General features: G+C 39.9%; 1 protein-coding gene across 1 annotated transcript in view; it reads right to left on the minus strand.

Moving 5' to 3' along the window:
- LOC115604705 (cytochrome c oxidase assembly protein COX18, mitochondrial) overlaps positions 1-15,537 on the minus strand; it is a 72,719-nt gene that overhangs the window by 1,535 nt on the left and 55,647 nt on the right. The window contains exon 8 of the mRNA XM_030478040.1: positions 4,003-4,116. The gene's annotated coding sequence lies outside the window, so the exon portion shown is untranslated. The remainder of the gene's footprint in view (positions 1-4,002; positions 4,117-15,537) is intronic.

Below are 15,537 nucleotides of genomic sequence, written 5' to 3' on the forward strand. Positions count from 1 at the left end.
TGGTGTTCACCTTGGCAATATGTTAAAGGAGATTACAAAAAAGAAAAGGGAATGTTGCTTCTGCATATTTAAAGCCTCTGACTTAAAAGGGACAACAGACAACATTGCTCTGCTTCAACAAGAGAAATCAATTCCTGGGATAGCAAGGCAGAAGGGAACATGGGTAAAAGGGGAAATCATCCACGTAAAATGAAAGACCAAGTCACAGCTTGTGCAATAAAACTATTTTAATGCACACACATGCTGTAACACAGGAGATCAAAGAAATCCAAGCAGTGAAGGGCAAATGCAAAGCTAGAGCTGACCCACACCAGTAATTGCCAAGTGCAGCATCCGGCTGGATCACAGCCCCAGGACACTCAGCCAAGAGCTCCGGAGCTCCCTACTTGACCCCAGAAGCAGGGGCAGAGCTGTGGAATCCCTGTGGACATATGTGGACATATGCCTGCTCTCCCTGGCCTGTCTCTGAAAGTACCTACTAGTACAGGTATCGGAAGCTTGCCTATCACCAAGGACTGTCACCTTCCCTCTCCACACAGTCTTCCCTTCCCACCACTAAGAACAATGTCCTGGAATCCCACAGTGAAATATTTTGCTCTCTGATTCCATCTGCTTTGATTCCTTTTATTTCCACCTACAAAAAATTAAACATGGTCCATGCATTAAAACTCATACATTTTCAACATGAGCATCTTGGATGCATAGCAGTATATCTCAGTTTGCTGAGCACAGCTTAAATCCTAGTACTTAGGTACTTAAATCCTAGTCCAGGGACTGAGGTGACAGTACATTCAAAACGTCTCACTCTGCCCCTTCTCAATATTTAAGTCAAGAATCTACTTGGCAGTTGTTTTGTAAAAGAAAAAAATCCAAACTTTTAGAGTTTCTCTCTCCCATTCCCACACCCAGCAATTTTCCTCTTGACTTTGTTCCAGCTCTCCTCCCATTGCCAGCCCATCACTTCACAGCAAGAGTATTGCTCATAAACTGTCTGTTAGGAGTTTAAAGTGTCTGTCCATTATAAGCAAGGAAAATGGATTGAATTTCCTGTTTGGTTTTGCCTGTTTTAACCAATTACCAAATTTTCTCCAACAAAAATATCTACTTCTGTGTGTTCTATTACAATTAGTTGTATGTTCCTCCAGTGCAAAATGTAATGAAGTCAGTCAAAAGCATGAGCCAATGAATTGTCTCCAGCATCTTGGTCTTTTCCCTTTATGGAATTAGTTTAAATAATTGTATTTAGTGATTCCTTAAAACCTTCTTCTAATAAATGGACTAATTCTGTTGCAACATATTTCAGTTTTTATTAGGTTGAAGTAAAATGTCTTCTTTTTTCCATTTTGGAAGAATTAAGAGTAGGCAGTGTCCTTAAGTATAATAAAAATCAAGTAAAAATGTTAGAAGGAACAGCAAAACAGGACACGTAGATGCATACAGCAGTTTTCCTGCCAACTTTTGTAGGGTAATTAATTCTATTAAAACTGGTACTTGATCACACATACCTGTATGTGCTGCCTTTTCACAAAGGTAAGTGCATTTTAATACAATTGCTATGGTCTCCAGTGACCTGCTGGTACACAAATGAAATCTATGGCTGCTGGCTACAGGCCAGGTAAATTCAAACCATGTGACAAGGTCAATTCCACATTTTATTGCTTCTTTTTTTTAGCTCTGGTTTATTTAAGAAAAAATACTTTGCACATCACCCAAGTACAGCTTGCCTTAGTCTAAGAAATGTGGGTTTTTACCAGCACAGTTCACAAAAAAAGGGTCATATTTAAATTAAGCCTTATTTTATTATTATATATTATTATTATATTAAATTTATTATATTTCACTTGATGAACTATGACAAATGGTATGACAGTGGCAGGACAATTGGAACTAGATGATATTTAAGGTCCCTTCCAACCCAAACTAGTCTGTGATTCTATGACTAATCAATGAACTGGAATTATGCATATGAGTTCAGATGTGTAAAATTTCAACATTATTGCATTTTTGAGAACCCTCGCTCCATAAAACAGTCCAATAGTGAATACAATAGTATTTGGTACCCCTGGTACCAGACTCAGCTGGTCTAACTCCAGACAAATTCATTGTCTTTAATGGAGTAATGCTAATATGTATTATTTGGGTCATTGTTTCTACTATTTGAGAAGAAATGATCACTGAGTTATTGGTTTAGGTCTCTTATATCCTCAGTTTTACAATACTGTGAGAACTAGTATTTTCGATCCTGACATTATGTATTTTAATGTGGCATTTCTCCAGCATTTTCCACTTTGCCTATTCAAAGGACATGACTGAAATAACACCATAGCAATTCAATGATGACAGTAGCCTTTTACCTGGACATTCATCTGGTGTTTGAGGAAAAGCCAGGTACTTTCCTTCACAGAAGTAAATGGGCAAATTTTATGCTACACAAGCAAATGTCCTGCATGTAAATCTTAACTGTTTACCAGGACTTTAATGTTCAGTGCAGGCATTTGAAAAAGTGACCCAAAAAAGCAAGTCAGAAGACCACAAGACTGAGATCCGCTGACTCAAGAGGAACTGCTGTCTGGACAGATGACAGTCTACAAACTGGAATTAGTGTTTGTTTTCAGAAAACCCTCATTGCATCTCAATTCTTATTTCTGTGTACTTCCAGTCAACAACTTCCTTTATATATGGGAGCAACATGAAGGAGTCAAATTCCCGTATGAAGATACAGGGGAAATAAGACAAGCTGTTAAGCATAGTAAATACAGTGAGCATTACAATTCAAAGTTCACCATTGGAGGCTTAGCAAAGAAACTGAGCAAATAGGGTGGACAAGTTTAAGTTTCATGAGACTCAGCACTTAAAAGACCTTTTGGGAGACAGAACATCCAACTGTCACAACTGCCTGGGGACTAACTGAAAGCAATTAGCTCAGCTTGCTGAAAAAAATTCTTTGATTCCTGCCAAATCCCACAGCCTTTTCCACATCATTATACAGTCAGCATTGCTGAAGACTACTCAAAGAAGTAGTTGTCTCAAAGACACCTCCTCACCCATCCCCCAGCCAATGATTTCCAAAGAAACCCAACAACCTGATGGTTACAGAACTGGAGGACGGCTGATGCTGTTAGTTGGTCAGCTGCCACTTTCTCAGAAGTCCTTCCAAGAAACAAGAGGGCACAGACAAGGCAGGGGTAAGGAGGAATATTACCCTCCTGGAGATCTCTCTGTAAGAGCCAGGCTGCTCCAAAGACTCCTGCAGAAATCCCTACAGGAAATCTGAAATAAGCTTGGAAGATTTCAAGATTTCTAGAGCCTCCAACTGCTACAAGAGGAATACAGATTGTTGGGAGTTTTATATCTGCGTGAAGTCTTGCTGCAACTGCTCCTGAAAGCTTGTTCACAATTAATCCAAAGCATAGCGAAATTTCCTCTAAAGCAGTGAGGATCTTCTTCTGACACTGACTGGCAGCATTAGAGGATTGGTCTGTAGATCCCAAAACGGGAGCCAGAACTGACTGACTCATGGCAAAGCAGGCTTTACCGTAGAAATTAAGAAACCATGAGTGAGAAGAACTTTCCTTGGAGTCTGCAGGTCTTCCCATTCAGCCAGATAGTTGAGCTATGACTTTCAGAAATAGTACTGAAATGAAATCCACCACATAAAAAGACAGTAATTTTCTGATTTTTATAGTATTGTATGCAATGGCGATTATTAGATTTTTAACTTCAAGCCCGTAAACTTTTACCTGCTTCAGGTGGACTTTTGCAACCAGAGAGATCCATATATTGAGAAGTTGTACATTGGTCATCTCAAAGAAAACTATTCAGACTTAAACCAGCAACATGGATTTCATCAGATGTACACCACTTCACACTTACCCACCAATTCATTTCTGAACAGCAAGTGATTTCATGTTACCTTTAACACTATTGTTACACAAACATCTGATCACACAGCAACTTGTCATCTCATCCTAATGAGCGCATTATAAATCTGCTTATAAATACCATCTCCTGAGGCAGCAGCCTGAAGATCTTAGTGGGGTAAGTAGTCTTCCTTTGTGAAGTTTCCAGTTTTCACATTTCACCAGTTCTGCAGCTCCCTCCCTGCTACTTCTGGATCTGGTTTTGGTTGAAAAAGAATTTGGAAACATATATGGATTAAAATTGCATTATTAAAAACTTTTGAATTGGCATTATGTAAACGTACACAAAAGAATTCATTAAACCCCCCTTAATTTTAACAAGATTGCTTTTTGTTTTCTCTTCTCCCAAAAAAAGCGCTTTATTTTACTGGCAACCATTAAAATACCTGCCCTTAAGATTTCTCCTATACCTTTTTTGACAAGGTTGAAGATGGGGCAAGAAGACAAGAAGATGCTTCGAGTCTCCTCATGAAATTTGACAGAAAAATCTGCAGTAATTCCTAAAATCATGACATTACACTATGTATCACCTTCCTTCTGCTTACGCTGTCAAATAATACATGCTTAAAACTCAGTGTGACGTAAAAACATTCAAGGTCCATCCACACAAAGTGTATGTTAACACATGAATGACCAAACACAAACTGTCTGAGGAACAGTGAGATTTCCAATGCTCCCATAGTCAACCTAACACTGATCCCACTGACTTCAGACAGAGAAACATTAGGCTGATGGTGAGTGCTCTGGAAATCCCACCCATACCACCCTACCAGGACATGCAAATTTTGTGGGAGAAATATATAATGAAGGCCTATCAAACCCAGAATGACAGAACACATTCCATAGCAGAAGGCTTGAAGAAAAGAGCTTTCTAAGTCTGAAAAGAAAGGAATTGAAAGTAAATATAGTTAACCAAATTGGAAAGAGGGGAGGATTTTTGTTTGTAACTGGCATAATTTTTAAATGAAGGAATCTGGAGGATATTAAGATTTATACCTGAACTGATGCTGAAAGTATTTTCGTAATTTTAAGAGCCAAAAATATTCTCCTGCCAAAACCTGTAAAATGCTTTTTAAAAAAGGAAGAGAAAAAAGAAATGGAATTCACAATTCTTGTGGGGAAGTGATCTTCAGCTCTAATTAGTGCCTGTCAGAGGAGTCTGAGCAAGAGCAATAGAGTCAGTGCATCAAAAAATGTTTAGTCTAGACTAAACCACGCTGGAATTCTCTGCAGACTAGACCTCAGCCCTCTGGATCTGGAACAGCCATCTATATTGGCTGCACACAACAATACAGCCTGGATCCCATTCCAGGCTTTGCTCCTGCCTCTCCTTATCTAGTCCTATTGCTATTCCCTCTCCCGCAGGAACTGAGGCAACATGTTAAAAAGCTGTTGATTGTTGCAAGCATTTTAAATCTGGTTAATGAATGTAGGTGATTCTCCCTCCTCATCATCTGTACAGTAAACTTGTGAGCTAAGCCCAAAATAATAAAACCAGAAAAACATGTTCATCTGCTTGGCAGCAGCCAGAACCAACTGTTGCCAAAAAGAAAAGAGTCTGGAGCTGCTCTTTATAAAATTCTGTCAGCACAATTAATTCTGAAATATGCTCTGAAAATGTGGAACATGGCCGATACACCACGGCTCCTCTTGCGTATTTAATGTCTTATTGAGAGGGTCTGAAGATAAACTCAGTCGTTTCATCTATAGACCTTGCTTTGCTGTGCAAAAGATTCAGCCAGTAAAGAATTTCCTCCTTCTCAAACTTGTTCCCAAGTGGAGTTTGTTCAAGAGAAGATGCTTGCTACCTGGACTCCTTTGTCAGCATCCTGTAGTGATATACTTCAAGGATGCTGTTCTGGCTCTGCAGAATCCATGGGGAAGACTTAGCTGCAGGACCAGGCAGGCTCCTTTACGCCCCAGTTTACACAAGCTGGGCCAGGTTAGTCTTCCGGATCCCTCAGAGCACAGCAGTGCCATCTGCTATCCCTACTTTCCCTTACTTGATATCCCTACTTGATTTCCCTTACTTGATAGGGAAACAGTTTGCCACTTAGCCTAGTATCTACCTGCAGCAACAATGAAGAAATGTTGGCATAAACAGCATACTTCCATCTGAACCAGGGAGGTGCATCCATTCCTCCAGCAAAGCAAAAAGGTGACTCTTGAATGTGAATACCTGGTAGGCTTTATCTACTCACACTGCTTGAGTTGCACCTCCTCTTTGGGACAATTCAGACACAGCTCTGAGTTTTCCAGTGCGTTTTCTCATGACTCCAAATCCAATGATCACCAAACTCGGGAGAAGTTCAGTTAGATTCATCTTACATCTTAACTTTAACATATGAGGGTATCTAACATGAAAAATATGTATTTAATATGCTTTGTCCTAAAGGCTATGACTGCACCCTAAGTGTGACCATTCTGAAAAGTTCAATACTTGTATGTGTATTGTAACCTTCTGAAATTGAGATTTTTATGAATTATAGAATTTGCTGGGAAAACAAGCCCTGAATTGCATTGCAGAAAATGGAATGGATGCATTTATTTCGCTTATGGGTTATATTTAACACATGTTAAAAAGATGTCTCCAGATGGACACAGGAATCATGGTTAACCAAGCAGCCATCTCTAATTACAGTATCACAGCAGTCGCCCATCGTTATCTCCAGTGAAGTCAGAACAGATGTTTAAAGGGATTCTCCTGGGATTTAAGAGTCCTTGCAGGAAAAAAAAAATACATCTTGAAGCAATTGGGCAAAGGATTGGAACTCTAATGTAAAGATAACCATTGGCAAATTAAGTATATTAGCTAAGCAAACTTTCCTAAGGAAACAATAACTAGTTTGCTTAAACTTACATGCTTCTCCCCTTGTCCTGGGCCAGAACAGACAGCTGTATAGCCCAGTTGTTCTCACGGTTTAGCATAGACTCTGCCTTCTTTTTTGTACCAGCACTGTGCCCTGGCGTCTGCTCGCACCTAACACTACCTACATGTGGCCTGCCCTGAGCCTCTAAAACATCGCTTACCAACACATAATGATTTATACCACCAAGAAACAAACCCCAAAAGACTTCCCAGCCCACTATGTGTGCAAGCCAGCCTTGCCTGATGGCCCATCTGTGTGCAGTGAAGAAAACACCACACTTCACTTGGGGCCAGAGAGGAAAGGACTTCCAACACAGAGACAGAAAAGTGGGGAAGGGGAGGATGGAGGCCAGCTGGAATGTCTCCGGAGCTCCCCAGCCTCCTCTGCAGCATGCTTTCTCCATACCATCTTCTCCCTCTGTCTGGGGAAGCTTCCTGGTTCTTCCCTCCAGAAATGGACACAGAGACGTTCTCAAAATGTGTGTGCAAATCAGTGTGTACATCGAAAATTGTATCAGCATCCACAGTACAACACTGAAGTTGCACATCAGACACACATTTCTAAGTGTGTTTTTCATCCACATGTTCCTTCTGGGCAAAAATATCGCTACAATGACAACTGAGCTCTGTCTCATGATAACCCGTTATCGTTCATTCACAGAATATCTTGTACATTACAGCTCCAGAAATAATGCAAGTTCCAGATAACCTTTATCTATAAAGACTCCATTCAACAACATTCTTAGTCCTGGGGCTGCTGCAATGGGGGCTGGCTGTCAAGGCTGTCACTGGATGACCTTGGGCAGGTCATGAGATCTGTGCACCTCACCTATCTTACAAACAGAGACTGCCACCAAGCTCAAGGGACCTTTGTGAGACTGCTACATAAACACCGAATTCAATATATTATTCCTGTATGAACTCAAAGGGTAAAAGACGACTCATTTGAATTCAAATCCTCCAAGCTCTCTACAATAGCACCAACTCCAAGGATGCACACAAAGAACTGGAGTTCACGTTAGCCTGAGAAGCCAAACCAAAATGACAAAAAGCTCTTGTGAAGCTTGAAGGAATTTAGGAAACCAGAAAGGCTCCCCTTGTTATGCTTCCAGGCCTGCCAAAACCAGGAGCTGCTAGAAATTTTGATCACTACCAACTTCCAGCATGATTTCTCACTGAATATTTGTATATAAATTTAATCCAGAGTCAATTCCTAAATTACAGTTTTATAAAATATCTGCAACAAAAATTAAAATAGCTTAAAATCTGCCATAAGCTTTGGAATCACATTTTCCATGGAGTATTCCGAATGTCTGGGGAAACATGAATGCACTTCCTTGTGAAGTATCTATAACTTTGGTTAAAGATTAGTTAGAACTGGCCACATTCCTCCATCAGGTTTTGTGCTTTGCTAGATCTACGCAGTAATATCAGGAATGACAGGACAGTCATATTGCCAAAAAACAGAGTCTTGCAGGAGAGTTTGCTATTTAAGCATGCACACACAGGCATACATAAAACAACTCCATGGGGTGTACTGGTGAAATGATTAGGCAATTTCCTTCTGACATTTTTGGGACATCATTTCCTAACAAGAACAACCATCCTCCTTTCCCTCAGCTGCTCCTATGTTACTTCTGCAAGTCTGGAAGGGTCTTATAAGTTTCTATTTGAACCTACCATGTGCATTAGTTTAACTTTCATCTTTCAGTACTGTAACTTGGCATGGCTCTTTTAATAATATTCATACCAGCCTAGGCCCAGCACATACTCTAAAAATGACATTGGAATACCATTTCCATTATCAGTGCCTTTATAGCAAGACAAGGCTGCCAGAAGAGTGGCATGGCAAGACCAGCATCACATACTGTCTAGTACCTGCTATTTTTATACCTCTCTTTTCCTTTGTACAGCAAAAAGCTATGCAAGCATTCTTTTGGTAAAATAAATATATTCAAAACCATGGAAATAAGCCACCTTTTCATGCCTACCATGAAGCTTTAACACTGGAAGAGAAGAAAGCATGGATTTTCTCTACAGTCCTGGCACTGCTGTTGTGCCCATGAGATCCAGCTCAGAATCCAACCTACCACATCCACAGCCTACCTATATTCAGACATCAACAGTACCAACCTACCGTCATATTCCAATACTATTTCCAAACACAAAAGTAAGAGTAGACCAAGGGCCTGACTTACTCCTCTCCTTCAAGTACAGAAATATTCTTGCTGTGAGGTTTGGTTCAAGGCCAGTTCTTTTAGACTTAAAAGAAAGAAAAAGAAAAAAAAAAGAAAAAAAAGGACCATAAAAGTAGGAACATCTTGAATGCTAAACATTTTGAGAATGTGCATCTTAACAGCAACAGCATGTGCTCTCTATAAAGCCGTACTTTTGTGCCAACAATGCAGAAAATGAGTACTATGCTATGGTAGTGCTGCTAGTTTCAAGCTGATTATGGAGAGCCTCATCAAAGCCTGAATTCTCCAATGAAACCAAAGCTTTAAGCTCTTTATTTTTGACTTCAGGCCACCTGGCTTTTGAACAAAGAATTGTGATTTGGAGATGTATGCCTTAAAGGACCCATATTTTCATCTGCCGGGAGTCTAAGTGAGCTACTGAAAGCTCTTCTCTGACTTTCAGATCTAACTGCTATGACTGCTTCGTCCCAAAACATCACATCTCATCTAGTACTGTAGTCAAGTTCTGATGCAGAACTCAATAACAACTGGCATGAGGGTGCTGTCTGTGGAAAGGTTAATGGGACTGACTGGTAGTAAGCAATAGCTGGTCCTGATTTCTTCTACTTTCACTAGGCTTTCTCATTTCTTTTACCATTCCTAGTACTAGTAACATCACAGATCACAGGATGGTTTGGGTTGCAAGGGATCCCCAAAGGTCATCTAGTCCAACCTCTCCACAATGAGCAAGAACACTCCCCCAACAGCCCAGGCTGCCCAGAGCCCCATCCAACCTGGCCCTGAATATTGCCAGCCACAACCTCTCTAGGCAACCTGTAAAGACGCCTTTATGCAAGTCACAACAACACAACACGTGTGATCAACAGCACGTGCCCAACAAAACCCAGCAACATTCCCTTTTTACCAGTTACACAAGGTGAAATCTCACCATCATCTAATGATGGAGGACATATGCAAGGTATAAATCCATTAGAGGAAAAGTGACCCCAAGGAATAGCTGCATGAAGGAACTACCATTCCAGACCACATTACATGTCTTTTCAACAGGTTTTTTATAACTTTTCTTTCTAAAATGAAGATTCTAACCAGCACATGAAATATGTATTTGCACGTGCAGAACATGTTGTTGATCCAACTTTACTCTGCTGCTGGATAAAACATTGGAAGTTTCATTTCTAAGAGAGCTTTCCCCTGGTATTACTGTAAATCTATTGATAGCACAAGATAATAAAGATGCTATGGGGATAGAAACATCTCTTACTCATCTGCTAGACACTGTTTACCTACAAGGACATATTAACCAGAAGTCATTTAAAATAAAGCAACCTACAGTATGATGCTTCTATGCAGACCTTAGAGCATCATGGCGACATTTGATCAAATAGCCTTGATGCACACCATCTCTAGCCATCCCTGGCATCACTAACATTCCTGGTACCAACAAGGGAATTAATTCAGTACATTCATCCCAAGCAAAATGATGTCAGGGCAAGCTCACCAACTCCAAAAGAACATGCAGTTCTTTATTTGCATTTTGAAGGCTGTACTATTAATCTCTCATATCTGAAGGCACTTTAAGATTTAAGCTGATGCTTATAAAACTTGGTAGATTTACAGCTCTGAAACCTGGTGCCTTCCAATGTGACAGTGTGAATTTGACCCTTGTTGTGGCTGCTACATCCCACCCTATGCTCACCAAAAGGTATCAGGACATAAAGCTCCCTCCTGCCTGCGAGCTGGAGATGGAAACCTGACGCACAGTGCCTCTAAAACCCAGAACCACTGTCCAGATTCCATGTAACACACATCCCCAGCTGCAGAAGCCTCAGAGGGTACTGGGAGCAATATGAAGCACGTGAGGGAAGATGTCTACTGAGGTCACTTCACAGGCAAACATAATGAAGCACTGCACATGGAATAGCCTTAAACTAAGATAGACCAGATGCAACTAAAACCCAGATTTACAACAGTGCATACTACTTCTGTTTCTCAACAAAAGGCTAACTGCCCATCTCATGGGTGCTAGTGGAAAATCTCGACAGCATTTTGTTTTAACCTTATTTGCACTACAAAATATAAATGTCATTTCATTTGCTATAAATCGGCTGATAATAAGAAAGGAGATGTCTGGCTGAGTGCCATCTAGACAAGAAGTCATGAATTTTTTTAACTTTTTTAATATAAAAAAGACTACCTCTGTTTCCTCTATTCTGTTTAATTCTTTCCTGTGCTTACAGGGTTCTTCAGCAGGGAAAAGGCTAGAGAAAATGAGATCTCATTCAGGGAATTGGCTCATTCTCAGAGTGTTTTACAGAATGGGGCAGAAAAAGATTGAAATGGTTATTCTCAGAGGACAATGCTGTAATATTCTTGCAGGCATTAATAAGTATCTCAAGAATCTAGTCCTTAGGAGGAAATTATAATCTTTTTCTGTCTATACTGAAGCGGTTATGCTTTTGAGGACTGTGAGATCCGTCATTCAAAATTAGATTGCTTTCATGCTGATTTTTCTCCTTTTAAAAGAATGCACAATAAATACTTAATCTCTGTCAAACTAAATAACCTCCTCATTTGCAGGATTCACCAGCACACTTCTTAACCCATGTCTATCAATCACTTACTGCTACCCCTTGCAAAAAGGTATATGCTAAAAGGTAACCCAGTTTGCTCACACACCTTTGCTTCAGCCCCAAAGACAGTGTCTGGTTACTCACTAAGGGAGAAGGAATTAAACTACCATGCTCTATTTCCTAAGAACTCAAATTTTGTTCATAGAGGGTGACCTTAAGATAAGAATTCCCTGTAGGAGGAGGATTTAATTTACAACAAGCCAGTGAAGATGAAATCAGAATTTTCTATATTCCTTTGTCACAAGAAGTGAGAAAAAGGCCTCCCTACAGGATGCACTTGGGGCTCAGAAATCACCCCATGGACCAATCTCTTACTTCTTGTGACAATGAATCCCTAGATTCTCCTGTGTTCCAGCAAAGGGTCTTAAACCTTTTGGCAGTGCTTTACCCAGTGCTCTTTCATCATCAGTCCTCTCCTATTCACAGAAGGGTTCAACTGCACCTTTAACTTCCAGTACACTTTTTCCCCCAATAGGAGACTCCTAATCCCATATTATTTCTAGTCTTCTTTCCAAAAGAAATGGCATGTGTGGATTGTGCTGCTAGTCTGTCTGTGCTCCTATTCCCACTCTTCTTTGAACCCACTCGTTAATCAAACCTAGAGTTGGAACTGAAGTCTCAAAGTTCTGATGTATTTTGTAACAATTAGCAGCTGATACAGCACAGACCCTATTAATCCATCCATTACTTAATTTAGATGGATACAAGAAAGCAGCAACTTTCCCTTGCTATATATAACTAACATACCTTGCAGAAGCACTCATCTCCCTAAACGGGCACATTTCCAAGTCATTGTATTCATTCAGAAGATGAAACTCTGAATGTTCCCATTCAAAACCTGAAAGATGGGCAAATGTGTTCCATAACTAAAATGCAGAAGCTTCTGTACTGAGAGACTCAGGGAGAGTGGAAAAGTTAACAAATTAAACCAGTTCTGCTCAGGTTTGGTAACAACGCAAACAATAAAACAGCAGATCAGAAAAGATTATCACAATGTTGCCTTTCAGCCTCTTCTACTAAAAATGGAAAAACCCTGGGCAATTCTTGGGAATCTTAGTCACTGCTGAGAAAAAAAGTGAGTTCTTTCCTCACTGCTAACCTACACTCAAACCCTGATCTGATTATAGATCTGCAGCTCCTCATTGCCCTTGAGAAATGGACATGTCTTTACTTTCTGGTAGAATTCCATTATAGTTCGGAAGGAGGATACTCAAATTCAAGAAAAATGAATCAGTTTTGTATTTCTGCATATAGTTCCAGAAATTACTGAATTTCTGAAATTAATAAAGCTGAATTTGTTTTGTGGTTTCTTTAAAAAAAAAAAGGAAAATAAAAAAAATTCAATTTATTGCTGCTAAATTCATGTACAGATACTGTTAAGTACATATAACTCCTCCATCCAAACAACAGAAAAATTAGATAAATTCTTAACTTAAAAAAACCCTAATGATTTAAAAACAGATGAAAGGCTTTTACACAACTTTGTGGGGTTTTGGTATTTGGGGTTTTTTTTGGTTAGAGATCCATGTATACATATTACATGCAACGTCGAAGTAACAGCCTTTTCAGTGTAACCTGATTTAAAGCTGTACCAGTTTAAGGTAAATCAGCCATGTGTCATAGATATTTAAAGTGTCATTTTGCTCAAGATGCAGGAAATACAGTATACAAATACACTCTTAATATTTTTGGGTGCAGCCTAACAAACGTTTGTGCCTGTTTATCAATTGATATGTATGGACAATCCACTTAGTTCAAGCCATCATTCCCTGCAGGGGTTAGAAACTGCTCCACCAAACTGGGAATGAACATTAAAGGGCAGCTCTGGGTCACCTATGATTGTGGAAGAGCATCTTGGTGAGCTGTGTAACACGCAGGAAGCATGACCAAACACTTCAGACTCCAGCTCTGTACATGCCTCTTAACAGGGAGACTGTGGTGTTAGTAAGTCTCTGTGAGCTAGACTTAGCTGCAAGAAATACACAGTTTAGTTGCTTACCTGAGATTCTCCAGGCTTTGATGGCCTGGAAAAACACAAAGCAGTTCTGCAAGATCAGGTTTTTCAAATGAAAATTCCAGTACTGGTTGTGTTTCAACCTGACTGGGAACCTCTCCAGCACAGATTCCTTTATACAGTTTTAATAGTTTGAGTTTCAGCTGAAATCTGGAATTTCAAAAGCATATGCAGACTTCTTAAAATTCTGCTTTCAAATCATAAAGCCCTTAGATTTGGGTGTGATTTGAGCAGTGACAAAAAACATCCACAACTCAACTAGTTACCAGTACCTTTTCCTGTCACTGTCACCTTCCAAGCTGTGCCTCAGGACAGAAACATTTATCTTAACACTGTAATGCCATTTCCCACTGTAAATACTTTCATCAAGCTGAAAATATATCAGATCCCAAGATCTATCAGCAGAATGACAATCTTTCGAAGGCAGGTCTGGTAAAAATTGACAGTCCTCAATGTAAAGCCTCTTTAAGTATCCTTAACAGTGATTTTTTTTATTCCACATTTGGGACAACCAGCTGTGACCACTGTGTTTGAAATGTACTGCTTCAAAGACACTGCTGCTGCTCTCTTTTTCAGCCACACTGTCCTGCATTTTGAATGTAGTACCTTTGTAGAAAGCACAGCCAACCCTGGCAATAAAGACACGGCCACATGGACTTCACTGTGTCTCCAGCAATTCCACATGGATGCAGCCCAGGACTACTGACCTCATAGTATACATCTCAAATCTTCTTGACGTTGACCTTGTTTTCTGCTCTTACAAATTCGAAGGCTGAGTTTGACTCCTTGGCTAAATGACCACCAGCAACATGCCCAAGAGCTGGTGCAGGGAAGGGAGTCAGAGAATTAGAGCATTTTCCCTGTTCCTCTCATTTGAATCTTACAAATGCTCCCATTTCATGGAATGGAATCAGTATCTCACCTTGGTTTTATTAAGATTTCCAGCCTATTTCTATTTTATTAAAACCAGCATCTGTAATATTTCAACTTGGTGTCAGAACTGCAATGTTTTCTACATTCTCAGTGTCCAGCGTGGCATCTCTGGAGTTGTCCCCATTAAAACCTCAATTTCAGTGGACATAAAAGTAATGTCTTCAGGAAGTAAAAATTTCCTGCCCACAACTAAGCCTTATCTAAGACTTAGATCACATGCTGCTTTTGATTACTTTACTTTCTAGTAACTAATAACTTCATTTTTTTGGTTTATAAACCAGAACACTGCAAAGCTACAAATCCTAAGAGGAGAAGACGACACTTGCTGACACTGCTCTGTCCTTACCCTTGTTCTTTACCACTCTTAGACACATTTATCAAAAGATAAGGATCCTTCCAGCATCAGAGCATGTGCACAGCTCCTATGGCCCTGCGAAGTCCTTCCTTCCCTCCCTCTGCCTCTTCCGAGCTACCAGAAGGGTGCCAGACCTCAAAAAGGCTGGGATTTAAACAGCACATCCAGAAAAAAGCCTACTAATTCCCAAACATAAAGCTCTGGCTTCCAGGAGAGGCCACTGCCTCAGTATCACAGTTCTAAGTCACAGGAGCACTCCTAGGCTTTTTAACCTGTAACTTGATTTTGGTTTGCCTTTATTTTTCACAATAGTTTAAGATGGCAAGGACAAAGGAATATTAGAATATTTGCCAAGAAATATTTTTAACCAGCTGAATTCCAGAGGAATGATGGTAAAGCTCTATTATTCTGAATTATATATTCCCTATAAGCAATATTAGGTAGAGATAATTACTAAAAATAACAGCTCTTGCCTCAACAAAACTGCATCAGTGAAAAAGATATCCACACAAAAGCTTAAAAAGGAAAGAAGCTCAGAAACAACTGGCCTTGCTGTTCGAATTACAAAGTTAACTCAGAGGACAAATCCACAGGTAGAAAAGTTGGGGTTTTTTATGG

This window comes from Strigops habroptila, chromosome 3 (genome assembly GCF_004027225.2).
Source record: "Strigops habroptila isolate Jane chromosome 3, bStrHab1.2.pri, whole genome shotgun sequence".
NCBI lineage: Eukaryota > Metazoa > Chordata > Aves > Psittaciformes > Psittacidae > Strigops > Strigops habroptila.